Raw genomic sequence first — 27752 nt, 5'->3', positions numbered from 1 at the left:
AGAAAGAAAATAGGAACAGTTGATGTCTAAAAGAAAAAAACTCCAAAGCAAAAGCAAAACATGAGAAGGAAGGAAAAGGAAAAGCAACCAAAGAAAAAGAAACTTTTCTTTTCATGGATGCCACTACTGCTGTGGAAAAGAAACATACTACCCTCTCTTTTATATTTCTCCGTACAAGTTTAATAGAAGTAAATAGATTGCATAAAAATAAGATATTATATCACTCAGAAATTCCATTATCTTCACAAGAAAACTTGTATGCTACCATTCAATTCCAATGAAATCCACTGCAGAAATCTTCTTATCGTCAACGAATTAAGTCATATGCAGAGAACTAACTGAATTTCTCTAATTTTTAACAAAGCCCAGATTAGCGAAAGCTCGAAAGGCTGCATCTCTGTTTCCTTTGGCTTCCCACAAAGGATTTGGGAAAGAATTCAAGGAGAGGTTAAAGTAAGATGCGAAAGAAAAGTTGAAGAATCTAAACATTGTCTTGAGTAATCAAGAAGGCAAGCGTTCTATAAGAGGTGGATGAATTGGAGTTCTCTCAGTCCAGAATTCTAAAAGATGGAAAAGTTTTCGTTGATTCGGTAGGAAGTTAAACAAGAGTGTAGCAATGGCTGACGCTGCAATGCTCCCGTCGGCGTCGGTGCGGGTGCCAAGCAGAAAGTTGCCTAAGGGGCGGCACCTGGTTGGTAACCGTGTCACGTATGATGTTGATGTGCGGTTGCCCGGGGAGCTGCAGCCGCAGCTTGAGGCCATGCCGTTCATGATGTATGAGTCGGATCCTGGATTAGTTCTTGGACGGAAGATTGCGGTGAACCGGACTTATATTTGCTACGGACTGAAGACGGGTGTGATTATGGTGCTGAATATAAACAATGCACTGAGATCTTTCCTTAAAGGTCATACCCAGGTTGGGATCTTGCTCTTCTTTTTTGAATTTTGTAAGATTCTGTAATACATGGATTGGATTATGTCAGTGATGTCATTTGCAGGATTAGTTTTTCATTTCTGTAACTCTTGTCGGATTTCATGGTTGGATTTTGTTATATCAGTTGCCAATTTGGGCACTTGAATGAGTTTGGGGCAGATTTTGGTCCATGGTGGGGTCCACCAGATAAATGCTCTGGATAACTGGTAGCTGGGCCCACTTGAAAAAATGCTCAAACTAAATAGATGGTGTTTCGAGTCAAGCATTGTAATCTAAGTGGGAATGATTTCAATTACTTTTGCCTTTACTAATTGAGTTTTATTTTGATGAACTGAGAATTTTTTTTGTAGCATTTATGTTATTATATTTATTTGATGCTTGGATTATTGGTTTGTGCTGTTGTATGATTATGTTCTGCGGTTGAATGAATTGCTCTAATGATGTGAAAATCAAATGACTTTTTCCCTGATGCATTGGGTATCGAAATTGGATTATTCCTGTGTTACGTTTCTTTGCTTGTAAAATGGTATTTTAGATGTTGGTTTTGAGGTTTTTACCATAATGATTTGATGTAGTCATAGGTTTTGTTTCAATTTTCTCCATGTCATTGTGCTATTATTTTAATTTTACAATTAAGCAGCCTCAGTTATGGCATACGATCCAGCTATTGCAAATACATGTTTTATATATATATATATATATATATATATATATATGAGACGAACATTTAATAACCTTCAATAGTGGATCATATACAAGCCAGATAAACTTCTTTCTGCCTAGGAAGACAATGATGAATATATAAAGATTGCAAGTTTATACCAGATGAGTCTGACTAGTACATATATATATAGGTTAAAGGTTATGGATATTTACATGAAGAGTTGAAAGAGAGGGAGTGAAATTACTAGGTGTCCAAGAATGTGGTGGTGGAATTTAAAAGGACAGAAAGCAATGATATTTAGTAATAAATTGATGGAAGAAAGATGTTTTAGAAGAATATGGAAACAGCAAAAGAAAACTAAGAAAAGTAGTAAGTGAGGCTCAATGTAAGGCATATGATGATTTGTATGGTGGATTTGGTACAAGAGAAGGTGAGAAAGATGATTTCAAACTTGTAAACATGAGAGATAAAAGGGCAGGAACCTCAATCATGTTAGATGCATTAAGAGCGATGAAGATGAGGTATTGGTTTAAGGATGATAAGATCAAGTTGGAGAAACTATTTCTAGAACTTTTTAAATGCAGTTAACTCTGAGAGCTTAGGAATAGAAGAATCATAAGCTCATATGAGGCTAAAGACTGGATACTTTCTCAAAGCTTCTTTCACCTTAGATATCTTAATCCTGTGAAAGTATTATCTTTCAAAACTACTTTCATAGTATTAAGATATATGAAGTGAAAGAAGCTTTGAGAAAGATGAAGATATGAAAGGCTGTAGGACCATATGGTATAGGAGGTTTGGAAGTGCATGGGAGGTATTGGTTATTTTGGTTGACAAAGTTATTCAACTAGATCATAAGATTGAAAAAGTTGGTAGATAAATGGAGGAAGCGTTCCATGGTGCCTATTTACAAGAATAAAAGAGATGCAAGTGCATGGGAGGTATTGGTTATTTTGGTTGACAAAGTTATTCAACTAGATCATAAGATTGAAAAAGTTGGTAGATAAATGGAGGAAGCGTTCCATGGTGCCTATTTACAAGAATAAAAGAGATGCAAGTGCATGGGAGGTATTGGTTATTTTGGTTGACAAAGTTATTCAACTAGATCATAAGATTGAAAAAGTTGGTAGATAAATGGAGGAAGCGTTCCATGGTGCCTATTTACAAGAATAAAAGAGATGCACGGAGTTGCACTACTGTTGTGGGATTAAACCTGTGAGACATACTATGAAACTTTGAGAGAGAGTGATTAAGCAAAGATCAAGGCATGTGGCTAATGTATCAGAATTAGTTTGGATTTATGATGGGAAGGTCAACCATTGAAGCTAATTTCCTACTTAATTGATGGAGAAATATAGGAGGAGGAGGAGTGATCTCCACAGTCTTTATTGACTCGGAGAAAGCATTTGATAGGGTCCATAGAGAGATGATTTGGTGGGTGTTGGTAAAGAAAGGAGTCTCAAGAAGATAATTTGACATGATTAAGGTTATGGATGAGGAAGTGATAACAAATATAAGGCCATTAGTGAAAAGACATGTGAGTTTTCTATTATTGTAAGCTTACACCAAGGTTCAACATTAGCCCATATACTTTTGCATTGGTTATAGACAAATTAATGCATTTTCAGGAGGAGGTTCTGTGGTGTTTATCGTTTGTAGATGACATAGTTTTGATTGACGAGATGGAGGATGGTGTAAATGCAAAGCTAGAACTATGGAGGCATGCTTTAGAATCTGGAGATTTTAAAATTAGTCAGACTAAAACATAGCATATGGATTGCAATTTTAGTAACAATTGGAGTGGAAACATGGAATTAGTTAAGATTGCTAACCAAAATGTACGCCAAGATTATCATTTTCAATATCTTGGGTCGATAATTCATGATTGCAGAGAGATTGAGAAGGTTTCTGTTCATCGAATTAGAGCTAGGAGGATGAATTGGAAATGTGCCTTCAGAGTTATATGTGATCCCCTGTATACCGATCAAATTGAAGTGGCTATAAGACCAACCATGCTTTATGGCATAGAATGCTGGATAGTCAAGGAACAACATGTTCATAGGTTTAGAATATTTGAAATAAGCACATTGAGATGGATGAGTGGCAAGACAAGGAAGGATATAATTTAAAATGATTGCATTTGAGGGAACTTAGGAGTGGCATCAATAGGTAATAAGATGGGGGAAAGTAGATTTGGATAGCTGGGCCTTTTGCAATAGAGAGCAATGGTTGCTCAAGTTAGGAGTGAGTTGGTTCAAGTTGAAGGTTCCAAAAGAGCAAGGGTAAAGCCCAAAAGGATGTGGGTGGAGGTCGTAAGAAAAATCTGATAACCTATAGTTTAATTGGGGAGATGGCCCTTGATAGAGTGGAAGGGTGGGACATGATTTCGCGTAGCTGACCCCATTTAGTTGGGATAAGCTTTGATAATGATGACAAAGATGAATCAAGCAGCATATGGAGTCTCAATTTCTCACATAACAAAATGACTACGGAAATGGATGATGAGGTGAATCTATATTTATAAAAAAGAAAGGGAAAGAACCAAGTCTATGGTGGGTTTCTTCTTTCTTGATCTTTTCTTTGATGGATTTCACTCCAGTGGGTTAGGGAAAGAATGATTCCTGAACCTGCAACAGCTACTCTTGCAACTTCATGGTGTGTGTAAATGAATGCCAAAATATCGATGTTTAAAGAAAAGTCCAACAGTACACATTCAATGCACAAGTTTGGCCCACCTGATAGTCGGTTGGCCTAATTTTTTGGCCATGTCAGATACACGGTCAGGCGGGCTTGATGAATGGACTGAATTTTGCATGTGTGTGATGTTGGCACACATGCCAGTGAGTATGTCCCTAGTCCAACTTGTATGAGTTGCTTCATGTTTCTCGTGTTCTTTTGGCATGGATGGTCCACATAATTGTAGTTAAAAATTGAGTTGGCAACTTAAATGTATGTTTCTTTTTCTATATGTATCTTTTGGCATCAAAGAGCTTCTATAGCAGAAAACTGCAGTTAATAAAACTTCAATTCTAGTGGTTGATTGTCTACTATTGAAGTACTCATGTTGGATATGTGTAAGCATCGCACATCGCATTTGAATATAATAAAAACAACTTACAATATAGTTGAAGTTTCATATTATGGAAATACTGAGTATTGGTGCATTGACCTACTAATAAATAATATGAAAAACCTGTGACCCAATATGACTTTTCTACAGCGTTTCTTGGGAATGTGGGAAACCTTAGAAATGACATCAATTTCAGTGAAAAATCCACCTCCTAAAAAAGCTGAGGACATTCATTTCTCCCAAAAATGATGTTACATTTATTTCCAAGGTTGAGAAGACACATGAAATGAGAGAACCGATGTGAAATTCATGTACAATTGGAATTCAAAACAAACAACAGATGGAAAATTGGAATCCATGGTTTTCCATTTCTTGAGGATTCCAAGTTACATTTTGCTATGCAAATTTTTATTTCCTTCCATCCAAACACCCTCTAAGTTAAATTTCTCATGGAATATTTCTTAACCTCAAGCTGTTATTCTGTTAGTGTTCCTTTAGAAGAGAATGTTGAGTTTGGTTCTGTTGGACAGTTGTCCCATCAATTGCATCAACAAGACGTCGGTAATTTGGTAGATTACGACAATGTGCGCAAGAGCAGCATGTTGGAAGTCAATGTCAATTCTATCCACTTGCTTCTCTGACAATGCTTGTGGTTGTGTTATACATTTGTTTCTTTTACTAGTACATCATTTTCATGATTAAAGCATTAAAGTCTTGCTTAAATCTGGCCTTGCTAGCCTTCACGACAAATTGATACTTAGTTGCCTCAAAATATATATAGAGAAATGCTCACACACAACTAGCTGTACATCAACTAGTTGGCTTGTGGGACCCACCATAGTGTTTGTATGACATCTCGCCAACCAGCAAGGTTGTCCCTTTATGAAAATTGGATCCCCCAAAAATCAGGTTAATCCAACTATCAGGTGGGACACACTATAGAAAACCAAGAACAACCATCAACTTGATCTTTGGGGCATCCCACTTTCATGGTTGGACAACCTTGTTGGAGCAGCAAGATACCACACAAACAACATTGTGGCCTCCACATACAAACTAGTTGGATGTACAATCAGTTGTGTGTGTGTGTGTTCTTGTGTGTTTCAAGTTGAATTACATTTGAACTGTGTCAAATTGATGTGAAATATTCATCTTTGCACCTGTGAAACCCAGATATGGCATGTATATGCAATGGACAACTCATGGAGATAGCATGAGTACTGATTTTACTCGTAAAGTGAAGTCATCCAATTAGATATACTGTCTGATAATGAGGATAGAATGCAATCTCAACTTATGGTTCTGATGCCTGTGGGCAGAGACCAGGTTCAGGCCTGGAAGAAAATGGGCCAGGTTTATCAGACAACTTCCTGTTGATAGCTGTACTCAAGCTGAGCTGCTATTCTTAAACTGATTATATTTTTGGATCGATGATTTTCACCTGTTTTGACTTGATTGTTATTTCTGTCAGAGGGTCATTGACATGGCTTTCTTCGGTGAGGATGTTCACCTTTTGGCCAGGTATTTCTTTGTTTGTACTTATTCATTTACTTAATCTGGTATTTATTGGAAATTTGCTTGCGTTTTTCAGTTCGAGCATAGATGGAAGGATCATTGTGTGGAAGATTAATGAAGGCCCTGATGAGAATGATAAGCCACAGATAACTGGAAAAGTCGTTGTCGCCATTCATATGGTGGGAGATTGTGAATCATTTCATCCACCCGTATGTTGGCACTCTCACTATCAAGTAATGACGCATTTTCTATGGCACTGGATAATTTTTATATGTTGAATGTTTCTTTGGGAAGCTTGGGATCTATGATACCCAGATAAGGGAGCTAAGATGCACTCCTCATTTCTGAAAACCTAGGACACTGATGGGTATCTCATCTGATACTTCAATACAATCATAAAATGTATAGTTCTGTAATTTGGAAATACCAGTAAAAAAACACGCACACACACCCCCACACGCTCACGCTGCAGTGGGATTTCACCACCTATGGATACTCGAACCCTTGACCAGGTGTTGAAACTCCTGAGAGTCTACCACCAGAGCAAGAGTAAGGACCCCAAATAAATAAATCATAAAATGTATAGTTCTGTACTTTGGAAATACCAGACTTAATACAACAAGAAATTGTTAACCTGTATCTTACAGGTATCCTTGCATATATGGTACAAATATCAATTATTGATATGGTATGATATTGGTCTGTTGAGCATATGCAAGTTTTCTGGTATCATAGCTTGAACCAGTGTGATTTCTGATAGTTTTTGTTTTTGTGTGTGTGCGCGTGCGCGCATTTCATTTTTCAGTGTGCTAGTTGCATACTATCTTAGGCAGATCCCTTACTTATATATACCTGGCAATTTTGTTTTTCAGGAAATTTTGGGTGTTGCGATTGGAAATTGTGTTATGAAGATTGATACAACAAAAGTGGAGAATGGTGAAGCGTTCTCGGCAGAGCAACCTATCACATGTCCTGTTGAGAAGCTAATCAATGGAGTCCAACTTGTTGGTAAACATAAGGGGGATGTGACTGACTTATCGATATGTCATTGTAATACTTCTCGCCTAGTATCTGCATCAACAGATGGCGTGGTTTGTATTTGTTCTGCAACTGTTTTTACTGCTCTTGTTACTTGCAAGCTCAGTTACATGTTCAAGTGATAGGTTCTTCTTAGAATGTCTTGAACTATGCAATGCATAGTTTGCACTGGAGGGCTTTTTCCACTTCCATTTGTGCTTTTGAGACGATTATATCACCTCTCCGAGATCCCCCTCAATTCCTGTTGTGAAATGCATGTCCTGGGCATGGTATTGAAATAATTGGATGCTAATAGCATCTCATGTTTCTCCCTTTTGTGTTTTTGTCTTTATTATCAGCTTTTCTTGTTCGAGCCAATAACCATTGGTGATGGTCGATTCAGGACTGGAAGCTTCTTGTAACTTGGGGGATTAGCCATTGAAAGACCCCATTTAAGGGAAGATACTGGAAATCATCAATTACTCCCTGACATTCGTAAATTCAGTTGGGTTTAGAAATCTTTCTGACTTCCTCCTTAACAGTCCCCAAATAACCAAAGTCATCTTTATTTTAGAAGCTTCTTAGAGAGATGGTTGAGGGGATATTTTAAGATATTCTGTTTTTTCTTTAAAATTACCCACATGATAGGGTTAATAGGCCTGCCACTCCTACCATCAATAAGTTCCACTGCTGGACCAGTGAGAGCTAAATCAATGTCAAAGAGACCGAAGAAGGTGGACCAGCTTTACTTGGTTTCCTTGCATTTCAGTAAGAGATGATCAATCAATTCTGATTGTGTTTTCTTCCCATTGTGTTTCCTTTTCTGTCTTATATGCTTCAGTACTAGAATTAAAGCAGATTTCTGTTAGAGAGGCTGATGAAATTGCCTACCCACTGCCTAGAGATGGATTGATGAGTGGGTCACTTGCTGCTGGCAATTTGTTACCTCTTTTTTTCCTTGTATCGATTTCTTTTTTAATAATTGCTGTCCCACAAAGCATGTTTGATCTTATATTGTTGTATAAAAAATTCCCTTCAGTTTTATTGGTATGCAGTAACCACGTTGAACTCTAGAGGCATATCTCCACTTCATCGAATCCGCTCTGATTCTAAGAGCAACATCCTACTCAATCTCTTTGCTCACTGTTCTCATGGATTATTGACCAACATATTGAAATGGTCATTTTGGAGTATTTCTTGCCCAAAAATCTTAACTAATTCCTTGTTTCACTCCTATTGTTACTAAAATTACATTCCTATATACTTTGTTTTAGTTTAATTAATTTTAAAACCTTTAGATTCTAAAGCATCCCTTCATAATCCTAGCTTTGTGTTCCCTTGTCTTGTCAATCAAAACAATGTCATTTGCAAGCAAAATACACCACTTTACCTCTTCCTATAAATGCTTCATTAACCCATCCACAACCAATGAAAAAAGATAGGGGCTCAATGCCAAGCTCTAGTGTAAGTCTATAATAATTTGGAACTCATTAATTCCTCCACTTGTAGTCCTTAAATTTATAACCACTCCCTCATGCATATCCTTATTTATGTATGTTAATATATCCTCTTGAGACTACTTTTTTTCCCAACACCTAGCAGATTTAACTCTCCAGGGAACCTATCTTATGTTTCTATTTAAGTCAATAAAGATCATGTGGGGATCTTTATCCCATCCCTATATTTCTCCATCAACTGTCTAAGTAGGAAAATAGTCTCTATGGTTGACCTTCCTGGTGTAAATCCAAATTGGTTTTCTGATACATTTGTCTCATGACTTATCTTTTCTCAATCACTCTCCCAAAGTTTCATGGTATAACTGATAAGTGTAATCCCAAAACAGTTAGTGCAACTCTATATGTCTCCTTTACTCATATAAATAGCTACTATGGTACTTCTCCATTCATCTTGCATTTTCTTTGATCTTACAATCTTGTTGAAAAATTTTGTCAACCAAAATAAATCAACATTTCCCATGCTCTTCCAAAACCTCTATTGGTATACCATCTGGTTCTAGTGTCTTTCTTGTCTTTATTGTTGTCAAAGCTTCTTTCACTTAAGATGCCCTAATCCTATGTAGGGTTTAAGATTCCTATCCTTGGTCTCCAATCCTATAAAACTATTGAGACTGGTATATTGTGTACAGAATCAAATGAGTGAAAATAAGGAAATATTTGAGCTAGGTTATTGTGAAGATGATTGCCTTCCATGAGTCAGATAGGGAAATTTTTGCACAGTGAATACATATGAATGCATGTGTTACTGTTTCTTTATGCGATAAGCTTGTTGATGTTGCTATTGTTTCTTTGCTTTTTCCTCCTGTTTTGGGACTATGAAATATCGATTTCATTGTTTGGTTTACGAAACTTCCTTTTACATAACAGGTAAAGATCTGGGAGGACTGGATGGCAGCGTCCCTTGTGACGCTGAGGCCATATTTTGGCCAACCTGTTAGCTCAGTTAATTTCCTGACAGCACCTCATTGCCCTCGCCACATTGTTCTTATAACCGTGGTACAAGTTCCTTGAATTCTCAACTTTAAATGATAAATTTTCCCAACATGTTTTTGTTTCTTCCTTGCTTTTGAATTGTAATTTCTAGGGTTTCTTGGAAATAGTTTTTGATGTAAATATTCTTCATATCTTTAAAAAAACTTTTCTTAAAGTTAATTGCCTGTGATGTGTGTTTACATTTTACTAAGCCACAGAAAATCTTCTGCATATCTCAGTTTTCAGTGCCAACTTGGCACATGATTGGCTGAGCTGTGTCTCCCCAATCATGTAGTTGACCCCTAAAAAAGTCCGTGGGCTAAGCATGAATTTTAGGCCAAACCTGTTTGAGTTTCTCAAAATACAGAGAAATTTAACATTGTCGAGAAGTCAAGATCTGTTATTAACCTAGTTCTACCGATCCTGTCTTGATATTTTTAAGTTTCTACCATAAAAATAAAAGCAAGGGTTAGGATTAAGTGTAGATCACTGTCGCTCAAGACTGTATAGAATGTTGATGTCGTACTTTGAAGCAAGACGGTTCTCTCCCAGATCTGTCCTAGATGAGGAGGAGATTGGGAGCGTTTCAAAGAATCATGGTTTCGAGGTAGCATAACTCTGTTATTTCCCCAGTTGCCTCTCTCTCTCTCTCTCACTCTGTCTCTCGCTGCTGCTCTTCGAAGGATTCACTCAGTCGCACGCCGCTCGAGTGCGGCTCTCCGTCGGACGCCTTAACAGCAGTGTTCTTCGCCGCTCGAGGAAGGCTTTCCTTCGTCTTCGTATGCTTTAACAGGCTCGAGAACACCGTCTCCTTGCTTTCTTGCACGTCTTTGCTGCCGCACGTAGATCCAGTCTCGCCATTCGATGCTTCCATCTCTGAAATCGCATCACCTTCAAGATGCAGATGACATCGAGCGCACCTTGAAATCACATCCATCGTCCGTTGCTGTTCCAGATCCTTCAAATCTGCTCGTCCCTGTTGCTATTGCATATCTACTCGTCCCTGTTGCTCGTCCGACCCCTCTGCTCGTCCCTGTTGCTGTTCCAGATACAGCAAATCTGCTCGTCCCTGTTGATGGTACCAACTACTCTCTATGGGTCATCTATTTTCAGAGCTTTCTCAAGGGTTGTGGTTTGTGGGGAGTAATTGATGGATCTATTACTATCCCCACTTCCACAGATGCCGACAAATTAGTTGATTGGGAAATGAAAAATAGACTAATTATTACTTGGATTCTTGATTCGGTTGATCGGTCTATTGCAATTGGCTTCACACCTCATCGTACTGCTAAGGCAATGTGGGAGCATCTCCAGACAATTTATCAACAGAGTAATACGGCTCGGTTATACCGCCTGGAACAAGATCTCGTTAACCTTACTCAGGGTGACGGTAATATTCAATTATTTTACTTCAAAATTGTCACAATTTGGACTGAGATGACTATGATGAATCCAACATTTTCTCATGATTTTAAGATATTCCAAACTATGTGCGAGAGTGCGCAAGTTCGATAGTTTTTTATGAAGCTACGTCCGAAATTTGAGCATTGTCGGGCCGCTCTCTTGAACCGTAGCCATACTCCTTCATTGAATTCAGTTATTAATGATTTATTGGCTGAGGAACAACGACTAAAAGTTCTCTCTCTTCCTTCATCAACTTTAGGATCTTTGATGTGGTGCTTGCTGTGTTCACCACTACACCAACACGTGGTTCCACTCCTTTGACTTGTCGCGGCTGCAACAATGTAGGTTATGTTGTTGCTCAATGCAAAGAATGGTGCGCTTATTGTCGACTGACTGGTCATGGTATTCAGGATTGTCGTTCACGAGCTTATACATCTTCTTTCGGCCATAGACGTGGTGGTCGTGGTCGTGGTCGTGGTTATGATCTTTTTGCTACTATTGCCACTATTTTTTCCGAGCCGTCTATTAGTGATTCTACATCTACTATTTCTGCTGAAGGTCTTTCGTCTCTGTTGACTCCTGCGATGCTCTAGCAAATCGTTCAGGCCCTTTCTGCGGTCGATATGTCAGGTATATCCTCATCTTCTACATGGTTCTTCGATTCGGGTGCTTCCAATCATATGACCGGTGTTGTATCCCATCTTCATGACATTCGTCCCTACACCGACAATCAGACTATTTCTACTGCGGATGGCATTAGACTACCTATTCAGTCCATTGGATCATTGACTTTCTCTCCTTTTGCTCATCGTCAGTTCACCCTTCGTGATGTGTTTCATGTCCCTCAACTCTCCTCAAATTTAATTTCTGTTGGTCAACTTACATCCAATAACTGCTTAGTTATATTTCTTCCAAATTGTTGTTTTGTGCAAGATCTGGCAACGGGGAAGGTACTTGGGAAGGGTAGGCGGCATGAATGTTTATACGTGCTGGATTTTCACCCATCCGTTACTCCAGCTCGTTGTTTCTTCTCTTCGTCTTCTTCGGATATTATTTCGGCAAATAAAATGTGGAAACTCTGGCACTTTCGCTTGGGTCATCTACATTGTGATCGGTTAATTCAGTTATTTTCTTCTAGCATGTTAGGGAACGTTTCTCTTAATAAAAAAGATTTGGATTATTCTTGTTCATCTTGTTGTCTTTCAAAAAGTAAGTGTATTTCTTTTCTTCTAAGTATTACAAAATCATCTTCTATGTTTGAACTAGTGCATACAGATGTCCGGGGTCCTTCACCAATTATGTCTCTCTCTGGGTTACGATACTATGTTATATTCATTGATGATTTCACATGTTACACAATTGGATTTACTTTCTGCACTCGAAGTCACAGGTTTTTGAAAAATTCAAGATATTTCACTTTATGGTAAAGACTCAATTTCGGTTTCCAATACAAACTCTCCACTCTGACTCAGGGGAGCAATATCTCTCAACCGATTTTCGTACATTTCTTCAGAGTCATGAGATTATTCATCAGACCACCTGTTCTGATACTCCATAATAGAATGGGGTGGCTGGACGAAAAAATCGTCATATTGTTGAAATTGCCAACACCCTGATGACAGCTATGAGTGTTCCTCGTTCTTTTTGGGCGGAAGCAATGTTACATTCAATCTACTTGATTAACCGGATGCCAACCAACGTTCTGAACAGTAAATCTCCATACTTTGTTCTCACTGACTTACCTCCTACATATTTCACATTTTGTATTTTTTGTTGTGTCTGTTATGTTCATTTGGCTTTACGTGATCGTAACAAACTATCTCCAAAATCAATCAAATGTATATACTTGGGATTTGGAGAAACTCAGAAGGGTTTTCGATATTATGATCCGGTCGCACGTCGTGTTCGGATTTCACGACATGTTGTTTTTCTTGAACATATTGCCTTTCATTCATCTCTTCCTCCTCCGCACGCCCCAAACTCTCCTGGTCTAACTACCTTTCCTGATATTCCTTTTGCCTCGAGTACTCTCCCTCGTCTATTGTAGGTTTACTCGCGTCGACCACGTACAGATCCACTACCTATTACTCAACTCGAACCTACTATACCTGTTGCAGATCCTGAACCTACCTCGATACGTCGTTCCGATCGTGTACATCGAGTGCCTGATCGCTTGATATGCTCTATGTCTGCCATGAATGCTACTCTAGAAACTATTTCTATTCCTACTTCATACTCTCAGGCAACCACTCATGATTGTAGGAAGAAGGCTATGACAGAAGAACTTGCGGCATTGGATGATAATCATATATGGGACATTGTTACTCGACCCGCTGACCAACAGCTAATTGGTAACAAATGGATTTATTCTATCAAGTTCAAGTCTGATGGATCAATATTGGATTGATACAAGGCTCAACTTGTCGCTCGGGGATACAAACAGGAATACAGAATTGATTACGATAAGACATTCGCTCCCGTGGCCAAGATAAAAACTGTTTGTACTCTTCTAGTAATATCTTCCGTCCGCTCTTGGCCACTTTCTCAGATGGATGTGAAAAATACTTTTCTTCATGGAGACCTCCAAGAAATAGTATATTTGAAACCTCCTCCTGGCTCCTTAATCCCTGACAATAACGTATATCGCCTGAAGAAAGCCCTGTATGGCCTCAAACAGGTACCTCAGGCATGGTTCCAATGCTTTCACGATATTGTTATGGGTGCTGGCTTTACTCAAAGTGGTCATGACTCATCATTATTTTTGCGCACCACTGCTCGTGGAATTGTCATTGTTCTCGTATATGTTGATGACCTACTTCTGACTGGTAGTGATGCTACTGGCATCTTGGCTTTAAGGAAGTTTTGCAATCCTCCTTCAAGATGAAGGATCTTGGTCATCTCACATACTTTCTTGGGCTTGAAATTTCACGTTCTAAACGTGAGATCCTGGTCAGCCAGCGTAAATATACTAAGGATCTTCTTGCGTTGACATCATTGACGGATCAGAAGACAGTTCAGACTCCCTTAGAACTTAACGTTTAATATGGCTGTGATGATGGTGATCTGCTCACACAGCTCGACTTATACCGTCATTTGGTTGGGAGTCTGGTTTACTTAATTATGACTCGCCCTGATATTACCTACGCTGTCCAAGTCGTCAGTCAGTTTGTTTCTGCTCATCAGACTCTTCATATGACTGTGGTGTTGCGCATCCTACGGTACTTATATGGAACTTTAGATCGATCACTATTCTTCTCCTCCACAGCGACTCTGGATCTTCGTGCTTATTCGGATGTTGATTGGGCTAGTTGCGCTCTCACACGACGATTTACCACTGGCTACTGTGTTTTTTTAGGCACTTCTCTCATCTCTTGGAAGTGTAAGAAGCAGGCCATTGTTTCCAAATCAAGCACAGAAGCCGAGTATGGGGCGATGTCCGCTGCGTGTAGTGAGCTTGTCTGGTTATGTGGACTTCTTTCCAACTTGGGTGTTCCTCTGCAGAATCCTACTCCACTCCATGTTGATAATTTAAGTGCCATTCGGATTGCCTCTAACCCGGTTTTTCATGAACAGACGAAGCATATTGAAGTTGACTGTCACTTTATCTGCGAGAAATTTCAGTCTGGGCTCATTTTTCTTCCATATGTTGCATCCTATGATCAGATTGCCGACATTCTCACCAAGTCCCTCACTTCTGCACGTCACTCATTTCTAGTTGGCAAAACTATTACTTGTCGATGACCCGCATTAGTTTGAGGGGGGATATTTGACATGCTCACATACCTTGTATAGCTAGTATACTTTGTATAGTTCATTTCCATAGGTAGAAGATTCTGATTTTATTATTTTTCTTGTATAGATGACTGTAATCTCTATATAATATTCAACCTCTTTGGGTTGTCTCATCTTGATATTTTTAACTTTCTAACATAAAAATAAAAGCAAGGGTTAGGAATAAGTGTAGATAACTGTCGCTCAACACATTATAGAATGTTTATGTCCTACATTGAAGCAAGACGGTTCTCTCCCAGATCTGTCCTAGATGAGGAGGAGATTGGGAGCCTATACACAACCCAAGAGTAGGGCGGGAGAAGCGCAGAGAGGTGTCCAAGGGTGGACCCCCACATGTGTGAAGTGTGGATGTGAAGGAGGTGAGAGATTTTTGTCACTTCTCTTTCTACTGTCTCTTTCTCTCTTCAATGGTGAAGCCAAAAGGTCTCTCTCTCTCTCTCTCTCTCTCTCTCTCTCTCTCTCTCTCTCTCTCTCTCTCTCTCTCCCTCCTTCCCTCTCTCTCTTCCCTCTCCCTCTTCTCTCTTTTTGAGGAATTAGAGTTCCAGGGCGATACACTAGTTATGGTACTCTGTCACCCTACATACTTTGGTATATGCCCTATTCCATCGAAAGTCTGCAATCTTAACTATCCATGTACCCAATTTGATCAAATCCCTCCACTAATCATGACCACCCACCTTTCATCTAATACTCATGCAAATAATTGGTGGACCACAAGATCTTAATCATCGAATTACTCTCAAGTCCAAGTAAAACCTTTTAACGGTTAAAACAAAAGATCTAAGCTATAAGAATATTCCCAGGCAACCAGTGGATCCCTTGTTAGATCATATTGACCTAAACTGTGTCTTAGTGCATGCACCCAACAACACCCACATTTGAGCCACTGCAATAGACTTCATGAGGCTAACTAAAGCACATTACATCAAAAACTTAAACTCCCTATATGTCCTTGGGTCTAAGGATTAGTCAAAGCTAGTACATACATAAGTCGATTTGGACCAAGCATGATGTGCCTCTTGATCTAGAGATGAATTAATTCTCCAATGCAAGTATTCAACAGGTCTAATAAAAAGATCTGATATTCATGGACACTAGTACTCCTATGTGGAGTAGGGCAAAGGCATCAACTCATCGTTGAGCTTGATGGTGGAGACCTTCCATCCCGATTTGTCATTGGTTCCCTCAAAAGGATGACCACATAAGAATACTACAAGTTTGTCCTAAAACCAGCTAGGTGGTCATTGATTAACAAGGTATCAAAATAAATGGAATACAACTCTGCCTTGACCGGTGGCCATTGTAGCTAAATTCAAGTTCCCAAGGACAATAGAGGAAACCTTCTCCTTTAACCTATTATATAGGTTTAAGATAGACTTATATATTAATTATAGTATTAATAACATGTCCGCATATGACCTCATGATCATCATGATCCACGGACATGATCATCAATTCAATGGTCAAGATCAATCATTTAAATATCGGTACAATGCAGTATCACGCCCTTGGGATACGGAAACATATTGGTATCGCATGGGAAATATCACATTCACATATATTGGGAATATATCGCTATTTGAGGAAAGCAATGTGAAATGATGGAATTTTTTAATAAAACTTCATGACATGTTGAAAGAGACATGATTAGAAACTTTGAACTCAAAAATATCATTAAAGAAAAGCATGCACAACAAGTTTCCTTTGTACAAGATCCTAAACTAAGGTTGTCTAATAGTTTAGAAGTGATGCAATTATATACAAAATGAGTTTATATAATCATAAATTGTACCATATAAGTATGAAACAGGTACTCCCAAACAAATTTGGGAGAACATATATTTTAGGGAGTTTTTTCCCTTGTTTTTTTTTTTTTTTTCAAATGTGTTGTTGACGTATATGGCAATGTGTTGCAATGTGTCACTTGTATCAATGATACGAGGGAATTTTATGAAGAGTTTTTGGTAAAATATCGCAATGCATCGATATATCTCAATGTATCGGAGATGCGTTGCAATATTTTGTGCAATACATGAGAATTTAATGTCTCCCCTGTATATCGTATCAACCACATGCGAATATCAATATCAATAGTATTGGCTGATACTATTGATATTTAAATCACTGGTTAAGCTCATCACATTGGCTTTTAAGGGTGCACAACTCTAATAAGGTTGTTGACATAGTTGTGGAAATCATTTCATACACATGTTCCACACGCTGATACATATGACAGGTTATCATGTCATGTATTGCCACGGCGGGCTATGCAGAACTCTGATTCTACATGGATTCAAGTGTTTTTGTTTGTTTTTTAAACCTGGAAGTGTTCTGCTGCTGAAGGAAAGGATTTTACTTCTTGAAACATTAATTATTCAATGCTTGGATTAATATATTTTCCTTGTAAAAGAGTGCTTATTATTATTTTTATTTCTTTTGCAGGGTCATCTGAATCGAGAAGTGAAGATGTGGGCCTCAGCAGGCATCGAAGGGTGGCTTATTCCTAGAGATCTTAGATCATGGAACTGCATTCAGATCTTGGACTTGAAGAGTTCCGCCGAATCTCAAGCTGAAGAGGCTTTTTTCAACCAAGTAGTGGTGTTGCCAGACACAGGCCTTGTTTTACTTGCAAATGACAAGAAAAATGCCATATATGTGGCGCATGTAGAATACGGGCGATATCCAACAGCAACATGCATGGATTATATTACTGAATTTACTATCACAATGCCTATTTTGAGTCTAGCATGAAGAAGTGACTATTCATCAGATGGGAAACATGTTAAGGTTTACTGCGTTCAGACACAGGCTATCCAACAATATACCTTGGATTTATCTCAGTGCCTGCCACCACCACTGAAGAATGCTGAAATTGAGAAGGTTTCTGGTAGTGGTTTTTCTGCATTAGACCCATGTTGCAGAAATGTCTCAACTGAGATGCCTGTTGGAAGTGCTACATCAAAGACACCTCAGAATTCAGCTGCAGCTAAATATTCTGTATTTTCAGAGACTCAAGAGCTTCCTAGACTTGAATTGGCTACTTCAAGTGTTGAACCTAGCCCAATTGGTGATCGTTGTGTTGATACACTAGTTATTGATTATTCAGTTGATAGGAGAGTGGAAGTAGGTCATATGAAGTTGACTGATGATTCTTCCTTAGATGAAACTAAAGTTGGGAAAAATGATATTTATATGGTGCCAAATCCTCCAACCTCTTTCAAAGTGGGAGAAATCTTATTGAAGGCCATTCCTTCTTCTGAGAGTACTCTTGTTGGCCAGGGCTCGAAAGTGGGAGAAAAGAAGGTTCAAGATGTTGCTGTAAACAATGAGGTTAGAGAGGTGAGTGAGTATGGATTGAATCAGCTGCAGGAGTTAGATTCTCAGAGAGAAGAGCGTAGTCTTCACACGGAGGAAAAAGAAAAATCCTTCTATACCCAAGTATTGAATCTTGTCAGTGAGATGTCCAGCGATGGCGGTTCATTGTCTAAAGAAATTTCAGGCATGGAGGAAACTCATCAGATCGAAGATGTTGGAGATGGTGAGTTATTCGAGTGGCCTTGGAATGCTTGTGAGCAAGGCGTTCAGGACTTGAGTAAGGATGTACCTAATACCGAATCTAGTACGGCAACTGTAGCTACTGAGTTGCCTTCATCCTTTACGCGGAAAAAGAAAGTGACACAACCCTCTCAAGTGATGGGTCCATCTTCCCCTTCCGTTAGCCCTTTCAAGTCTGCAGATTCTTCAAATGAACCAGGTAGCAGCAGTGGCAGCCCTTCCATAGAGGCCATTTTTACACATATTCTGGCACTTCAGGAGAGTATGAAAGAGGTAATTGTTTAAAGCTTCAGATTTAGTGTTTTCCTCATGCAAGATAGCATCTTCTTTTAAATTCCTTGGTGGTCAGCTAGAGGAAACTTACATGTTTTTCTTTGAGGTTCTGGAAATTTCTTGAAACTAGCAAAGTTAATGAGGTCGTAATACTTCGCGGTGTGTACAAAAACTGTCTTTCTTTATTCCTTGTATGATTTTATGTTGGATCGTTTCTTCTTCTTCTTCTTCTTCTTTTTTGAAATATGACTAGGATTTGATATCTTAGACTGGATCTTGTAGCTAGGAGAATCTGATGGCTACTTTTGAGAGTAGCCATATGAATTCTACTTTTTCCAACTAGCTTGCCAAAAATGCATTTAACACATCCATGTAGGTTGCCTCATGTTGGACCTGCTGCTTGCCACTGAATGTACAGGTGGGGCCTACCTGATGATAGGCTCGTATCTTACATTTACTTGCCAAATTAGCTTGTTGGTTAAGTACGATTTCGATGTCTACTCTTGGAAGTAGCTGTCACACTATAGTCAGTGTTACCTACACGTGTGACCAAGTGTCGAGTGTCTAGCACAGCAAACTCCATAGATCTAGGCACAGGAACATTTCCATACCATGTGAAGATTTTAATTAAATAAATAAAATTAAACATGAAATAAAAATTAAATAAAACAATGAAAGGATTAAAGGCGAACAATATTAGGAAAGAACATTTGCATGCTTCCAATAAAAGTAAATCACTAGTCACTCACAAATATATCATAACAAAACAAAGAAAAATATGCATAATCATCTCAATAAATATTAGTTTGTGTGGAAATCACTCATTCTCTTAAAGATTAGAACTCTGACAAAGGAAAAAAGAACACAAAAAGAACAACAAAGGTTGTCTCTTTTATCACATTGGGTGTGGTATCAATAACAGAAAATGTACTCAAATCTAGAGAGTGAGAGGAAGTCGTCATGAGTAGTTTCTTCAATGTCAAGTTCCGATTAACAGTGACCATAGGTGGCTCTGTAGCCAGTACCATGAGCATTGTCGAGGTTGGTTCGGTCTATCTCAGAGTCACATTTCTCATTTTGCTATCTGAAGAATATGGTTCTAACCATTGTTATGAACATCCAATTCAACAGTCCGTTCTTAAGGAAGCAGGCTAGCAAGCTTTTATCCAGTAGGAATAAGATTTTCTAGTCTGTTTATGCTTGCTTTTTCATTTCCTTGATAAATTGGCATAACTCAATTCTTTCCAGATCATGTTACCGTATTTGCACATTTCTATGCAATTTTGTTGTCTGCATTTAATATGGATAATGAGCTAACTAGTTCAGAGAATTAAGGGCAAGCATGTTACTCACACCTGCCAATTTCTTCTCCTTGAAGACTATTTTTGAGCTAACAGTTACTACTATTAGATCATGTTCATACGAAGAAAAAAAACAACATTATCTCATAAAGTCTATTTATGGAAGATCAAAAAATTGTATGTAGACATGCAGGGATTTGTAGATTTTATCCATTTCTCTTAGTTTGAATGAGTAATTAGTTTCTGAAATGGTTGACGACAAGTTTTCTGTTATGAAGCAGGCGGAAATTTACACTAGAATCTTTCTGTTAGTATGCAATCTTCACATATACTACAAAGAAATTTGTACGAAATTCACTCTTTTTTTTTCTTACTTTGGATTGTTATCCTCTCATTGCAGCTTATGACCATTCTAAAGGAAATGCAGAAGCAAATGACAAATCTGGTGACTGTTCCTGTTAACAAAGAAGGTAGCAGAGTTGAGGCAGCCCTCAGCCTGAGCATGGAGAAATCTCTCAAGTCTAACTGTGATGCTCTGAGGAACCACAACCAAGAGGAGAACAAGAAACAGAAGTTAGAACGGGATCGCATGAAGCAGATAGCAAGTTCAATCTCGGGCTCTATGAACACGAAGTGTTCATCCATGTTCAAGAATACATTGAAGCAAGAAATTGCTGCAATAGGACCAGCAGGATCTCGCGCAATTACCCTAATTTTGGAGAAGACCGTTTCTTCAACTATTGCTGATTCATTTCAGGTCAATTTACACATTTTTTTTTGTTTTTTTTAATTATTTTTTTTAATGTTTATGTATATATATATATATATATATATAAACTGGGATGTATATCATTTATATGGACAAAATTACAGTCAGGAGACCGCCCCGACAAAAAAAGGAAGGGGGCTGGGAAACCAAACAACAAAGAAAACCCCAGGACTAAAAGCAAACAAAACAAAAACCAAAAAGGAAAACAGGGCCTAGGAACGAAAGGCCCCTAAGCCGACCTTATCCAGGAAAATGAGGCCCCTGACTACAAATTAAAGTGCAAGAAATCTTGCCTATCTTAGTATTATTATTATTCCATATTATCAGTGTATGATTGACACATCCTTTTGTAGAGAGGGGTTGGAAACAACGCAGTGAATCAGTTGGAGAAATCCGTCAACTCGAACCTTGAAGCGACAGTGACCAGACAAATTCAGGCACAATTCCAAACATCTGGGAAGCAAGTTTTTCAGACATGCATGAATAAATTACTGTAGATGAACAAATATGGAAGTAATATTCGTTAGATTTTGAAAAATATAGGACATATACTGTTCCCGGTTCATCTTTGTTAAGCCTGACAAAGTATCAATGTGGGGTCATCATCCAAAGTGTTCATAGGGTGGGCCCCTGGTGGGTGAGAAGCACTGCAGAATTTGTTTCCTCAGTGATGTAGAGCAGGTCGTGGACACTTTCATGTCTGAGATGGACCAGAGAAGGCCCGATCGGAGGCGGAAGTCATCAAGACCGTCAAGACCTTAAAACGGGCATATCTCGCAAACTGAAATGAGTTACTTGATGTACCATATTATGATTTTGGGGTAGGATGAACTACTTTACCCAACCAACCCGGCATAGCCGGGTTGCCCACGCCGAATTTGCTAGATTCCATCAGATCGACGGTCGAATTTTCTGTTTATTTCCATTTTTACTATTTTTAGTAAGTTTTGGTTTGATTGTAACTTTCATCAGTTGGGCTATAGGTGATGTGTCCAACATGAAAAGTGTTTAGAAAAATTAGGAGAATAACGTGGTTAAGCCACATAGGACACTTACTATAAATAGTAAATTTACTATTTGTAGTGAGTTATGAATTTTAGGAAGTTTTAGTTATAGTTTAATTCCAAAACTTCTTCAAGTCTTGGTATCCATATTTAAAGGGTTGTAGACTCATTTATTTGATCTATCAATTATCAACAAATTTATTTTTAGAATTATTTCTAGTTTTTATCTTTCCTCGTGGATTCGAGAAGTCTCTGTGAGGAGTCCAGTGAAGCTCCGTGGATTCGGAGTAGTTATCCTTGAGGAAGACGGTGATTGACCTCATCACAATGATCCCTTCTGCCCCATTTAGCTCTTTTTAAATGTTTCCAGTTGATGTTCATTTTTGTCGGATGGGATCATTTGAGGGGAGATAGTAAGACAAGGCGCATCCCCTGATGGGGCTCACCATATCAATGGATTAGCTTGCTGTAAGATGTCCCATCCCACCTGCAACCAAGCTGGGTTGGACAAAATAAGGAAAAGACCCATGATTGAATATCTTATCATGTGGAAGTGTGTTTATCCATGAAATTAACAGTAATTAGCACCATACCTCCAATTAAAATATAATTAAATGCCTCATCTGAAGTGCATTTCATCCATGAAAATTTTACCACTAATCAGCAGTATCTGTAAAATTCATGCAGGATGCAATCAGGGCTAGCTTGGCATCTTCTTTTATTCCTGCATTTGAGCAGGCATGCAAAGCAATGTTTGAGCAAGTTGATGCTGCATTTCAGAAGATGATGGTTGAACAGACTAATGCTGCACAACAGCAGTTTGAATCCACAAATTCTCCATTAGGACTTGATTTGAGGGTACAATGTTAAATTCCCTTTCTCAATGCTTAGCATGGGCTTTTTTATTTTTAGAATTGCATCTTAACAACTGGAGCTCAGTGCTTTTGTCTTTGATGTGATATATATTTTCTGCATGAGGCTGGATCCACTACAGATGTTTATAGGATAAGCTTAACCTACAATTCGATGTTTGGGGCTCAGCGGGATGTTTCATATGGCATCTGCGCTCCCAGGATTTTTTCCTTCGTGTATGCTTGTATATGGCCAAATACAAGAGGCTCTTTGCTCGTTCGGTTCTGTCTACTTTCACATGCATGTGTCTACACATACATCTTTGCTCACCTTTTATCGTTCAATATGCTTTCCAATTGTTAGACAGGCCACATGCCTTGTATAGCTAATTTTCATTGATAAATGATGTATATCTAATTTCCGTAGATAGATGATTCTGTTTTTATCATTTACTTTGTATAGATGACTGTAGATCTATATATTCAACCCTTTAGGGTTGTCTCTAATACAATGAAATCAAAGTAGGATTGTCTTCTCTTTGTTTACAAATCATGCCAATATATCCTCCATGATTAAATTGCAGACATTCTCACCAAGTCCCCCAGTTCTGCATGTCACTCATTTCTAGTTGGCAAACTATTACTTGTCGATGATCAGCATTAGTTTGAAGGGGGATGTTAGACAGGCCACATGCCTTGTATAACTAATTTTCATAGATAAATGATGTATATCTAATTTTCATACATAGATGATTCTGTTTTTATCATTTACCTTGTATAGATGACTGTAGATCTATATACTCAACCCTTAAGGGTTGTCTCTAATACAATCAACATCTTCACTCACTTTTTAACGTTAACTATGCTTTCAAATTGCAGGATGCAATGAGCTCTGCATCATCCATCACCCAAACCTTAAGTGGTGAACTTGCTGTTAGCCAGCGTAAGCTCTTAGCTTTCATGGCAGCTGGAGCAAATCAGAAAGCGATGAATCCCCTGGCTACACAACAAAGCAATGGACCTTTGGGTGGGCTACACAACATTGTAAAGCCAGTTCATCACCTTGGCGTTCCTCTTTTTCATTATTCGTGATTTGTTGTAATGCTTTAATGTGTTTCAGTTAGTGAAAGTAAGCTCGTATTGAATATTATCCATTTTGGGGGTATTTATTGCTGATTCTGTTCAGTCCATAACCATGCAACAGGTTGAGACACCTTTGGATCCAAAGGAGGAGCTGGAAAGATTAATATCTGAACACAAGTATGGGGAAGCCTTCACTTCAGCTCTTCAAAGAAGTGATGTCACCATTGTGTCCTGGTTATGTTCTCAGGTACGCAATATTGTCACCCTCATATTTAAGGGGCCATGCACCAAATCACCACTGGGTCACTGATTCATTGGTGAGTTGGCTCATTGGGTAACATCCAGCAGAGTTATTTGGAGGCTTTCGAGTCAATAGCCTCTCCACGTACCAGTCGAGGATCCCTATATATGTTTAGAGTGCTGCTGGCATGGTATCATGTTTGTTGATTCCTTATTGCCGACACCACATCGATAAATGTAAGATACAGGATAAATAGCATTTTATTGTGGCAGGCTCCTGGCAATTTTATCATGCCATTAAGTGCCTGTTTGGGGGTCTCCTCATCATAGTTTGAAAGCCCAAAAAAATCAACCTGATTTTATTTCCAATTGACTTGGGTCCATGTGAGGATTTATATGGGTCTTTACTTGACTCTACTCGATATTTAATAGTTAAATTAATAATATTTTATGTTTCTATAAACACTTAAAATGGTTATGTATAGTTAAAATATAACATGTTTCTGAAATAAACAGATGTGGAGCTTATGCTTTCCAGTCTGACAGCGGTTGCACCTTCGAAACTCGGTTTGAGTCGTTGCGAGCTGTGTTGAATCGACCTAGTCAGCAATTCAGTGAATGCCATTGGGTCAAGACTGAGTCGCACTTAGAATCCAGTTTCTTAATGACTCAGCATGAAATCCAGTCGAGTGGCCCCGCAACTGACTTTTGAGTCAATGCATGGAGTTTTTAGAACTATGGTCTTCATTAGGGGCAACCATTAAGCCCTTGTTTACATCCATTCTTCATTAGGGGTAGACATTAAGCACTTGTTTGCACCTGTTATAGATTATTCACCAATAGTATTCAGGATGGAATCCCTTCTTGGTGTTGTTCGTGGATGGTGTAATGCTGGTCAACGAGACCAGCTTACTCACAAGTTCCAGTTGGAGGTTTGGAGGTAGGCTTCAGTGTCTAGAGGTTCAAGATTTAGCAAAACCAAGACTGTGATAGAACAATAAGAATTATAAGATAGAAATTTGAAGGAAGGATTTAGCATCTGGAGGTTTAAGATCGAGCAAAACTAAGACATTGTGATGATATCTTATGATGGAAAATGGATTCACTTGAAAGGGGTTGGAAGCGTACCAGTTAAAAGAGCTCAATCCACCTTTGATTGCTTTAAATTGCTAAGAACTTTATTTAAATGGATAATCTTTTGTATTTTCCAAAGTTCCATGTATGTAACTATATATATATATATAGCCTTGTTTACGATCCTCCTTAAATTACATTGGAACCAAGGCATAATTCCTATTGGCCAATATATGGTCCTTACTAATTCAACTCAAATAACTGCATTAAGGTTTTCATAACAGAAAAAAGAGAGTGGAAACCAAATAAGATTCAATCACACTCAATTACTAAAATTCAGGATCTTCTACACATCTGAATGCCAAAAATGCAAAACTGTGTATTGTGTACCATCCTATAAGTTGCTGGCTGGACTAGTATGTGTTGTAGATTCAGAAAATGAAGAGTCATCCATGTTTCTTGTCTGTGCTGTAGATTCAACTTCAAAGACTCCTATGCCAACTCACATTATCACTAGCACCATTGATCTTGTCCTCTTTTGGTGGGTAAGATTCTGTACCTGTCATTTCATTTACCCCTTCTTCCGGAAAACTTAATCCTCTGGTCATCAATCTTGTGAGATCCAGGGCTCAATGTCCCCTCTGTTTTGGGAATTACCTTCCTCTCCTTTAGCTTAATGAATTATCATCATCCTTCCAAAAAAAAAAAAAAAAAAGAAGAATAAAAAAAGATTCTGTACCTGTCATTAATCTCTAACGAAAGAACTTTTTCTTTTTCTTTCTGAGAATTAGTGAAGGGTTTTTCATAGTAAGACAACTAGTACAAAATAGGGAAAGAGTTGCCATTACAGAGCAGATCATGAACATGTTCTGTGGCTGAGGTATTGGCCATGACATTACCTTTTCCTTTTCATTTGGGTAAACTAAATGTTCAGGCTATAAATGGTAAATCTTCTCAAACATAACAGATGGCGGCCAAGGCTCCAATTGGTTGTGGGAAGACGTTTCATTTCTAGAATCACTCCTTTTAAATGGGCATTTACCCCCACCTCCAAGAAATCCCCCATTCTCATTGGCCCGGATAACATCAAAAAATTGAGCATTTATCATCATTCACCTCCAAGGACTCCATGTGCAAACAATCAAAATTCACTCCAACCATGATGAGCTTCCATATTTAAGATTCTCCTTCATTTTCTTCGGAATAAATCATGATCCTTGTTAGCAATACTCAAGTTTAAAATCCTTATTTTAATTTAATTTTATTTTTTTAAGCGTAAATTGACTAAATGTTTAAAACTCTGTATTTTTAGCAAGATAGGCATTAATAAATAAATATTTGGACAAACCAAATTAAAACTCCATATTTTAAAGAAGATGGGCAGATAGTGAAGATTGAAGAAACAGATCAATTTGTATGGGGAATACTTGCAAAGGAAGGATTTAAGAGAGGCAAAAGATAATATTAACCCACTATTTGATTACCTTTATAATAGTTGCTTATACATTTTGAAATTTTAACCATTTTAATTGAAATATTCACCCTTAACCTTATTTTAAATATAACAAACCCATATGCATATATAGCTGGCTTTTTGTTTTTTTTTTTTGTTTTTTTTCCATTTTATTGAATTGGAACCATGTTAAACCCAAACTTTTCATTCTCCGTATTTCTGGGTTTTTGCTTTCTTTCTTCTACCAAACTTTGACTAAAATTTTAATGATAGAGACCTATTTAAACCTGAACATTTCCCCCTACTATTCTTTTGATGTCTTGTGTTTGCTAAATATGGTCTTGAGTAACTAAGCATAGCCCATGTTAGATGGAGCCACCTCATAGAATTCGTGTATAATGAGGTCTTGTTTTATCATATAAATATTGTTAGTGCCTCTCAAAACTCCTGTCGTGGAGAAAAATCAATGTTCTAATGTTATCTGCCTATCCAACTCATTCTTCAGATTGATTTGCAAGCGATTCTATCAGTTCTTCCTCTTCCTCTAAGTCAAGGAATCCTGCTATCCCTTCTCCAACAGCTAGCATGCGAAATTGGAAACAATACCTCCCAGAAGCTAGATTGGATGGTAGACGTTGTTGTTGCTATAGATCCAGTGGACCCAACAATTGCGGCGCACGGGCGGCCAATATTTGAACAGGTTCATCAGATATTGGACCACCAGCGGGTGCTCCCGACCACCACCACAGCTGAAAGAAGTAGCATCCGCCTCATAATGTGTGCAATCAATTCAGTATTGAAGACCTGCAAATGACATTTCTCTTTCTCGTTTGTACACAAACTGTTCAGGCCTTTTGGCTGTTGCAGGAAGGACGTACGGAACAAGGAAGAGGGTGTGTGTGTGTGTGTGTGTAAAGAATAGGAGAGTTTGAGAAAAGTTGGGGCTCGTTTGGCACCTTTTTAATTGGAATGCATTGGGATCCAATTCACAATTACAATGGAATCCATGTGAATTGGAATCCTTAATTGAATTTGGCAGCTTGTAATTGGAATGCGCTTTAATCCCAAAAAAAAAAATTGTATTTAGATGTCCGTCATGAATGTGTTGGAACTCTTTAGTATATTCATAGGAACCTTAATTTGATTAGCTAAATCTGCTTTAATATCGCAAATTAGTGCATATATATAATGTTTGACAGAATGATCGTAGTAAGCCTATTGAAATATATATTTTCACCTAAAATGAGGAAATTCCGAGCCTCTA

General features: G+C 38.2%; 1 pseudogene; it reads left to right on the top strand.

Moving 5' to 3' along the window:
* Nucleotides 1-435: 435 nt before the first annotated feature.
* On the top strand, nt 436-27509 carry LOC131257855 (enhancer of mRNA-decapping protein 4-like; annotated as a pseudogene).
* Nucleotides 27510-27752: the final 243 nt, after the last annotated feature.

This window comes from Magnolia sinica, chromosome 10 (genome assembly GCF_029962835.1).
Source record: "Magnolia sinica isolate HGM2019 chromosome 10, MsV1, whole genome shotgun sequence".
NCBI lineage: Eukaryota > Viridiplantae > Streptophyta > Magnoliopsida > Magnoliales > Magnoliaceae > Magnolia > Magnolia sinica.
The sequence above is the reverse complement of the archived record's forward strand: the minus strand, read 5'-3'. Positions and strand labels throughout refer to the sequence as shown.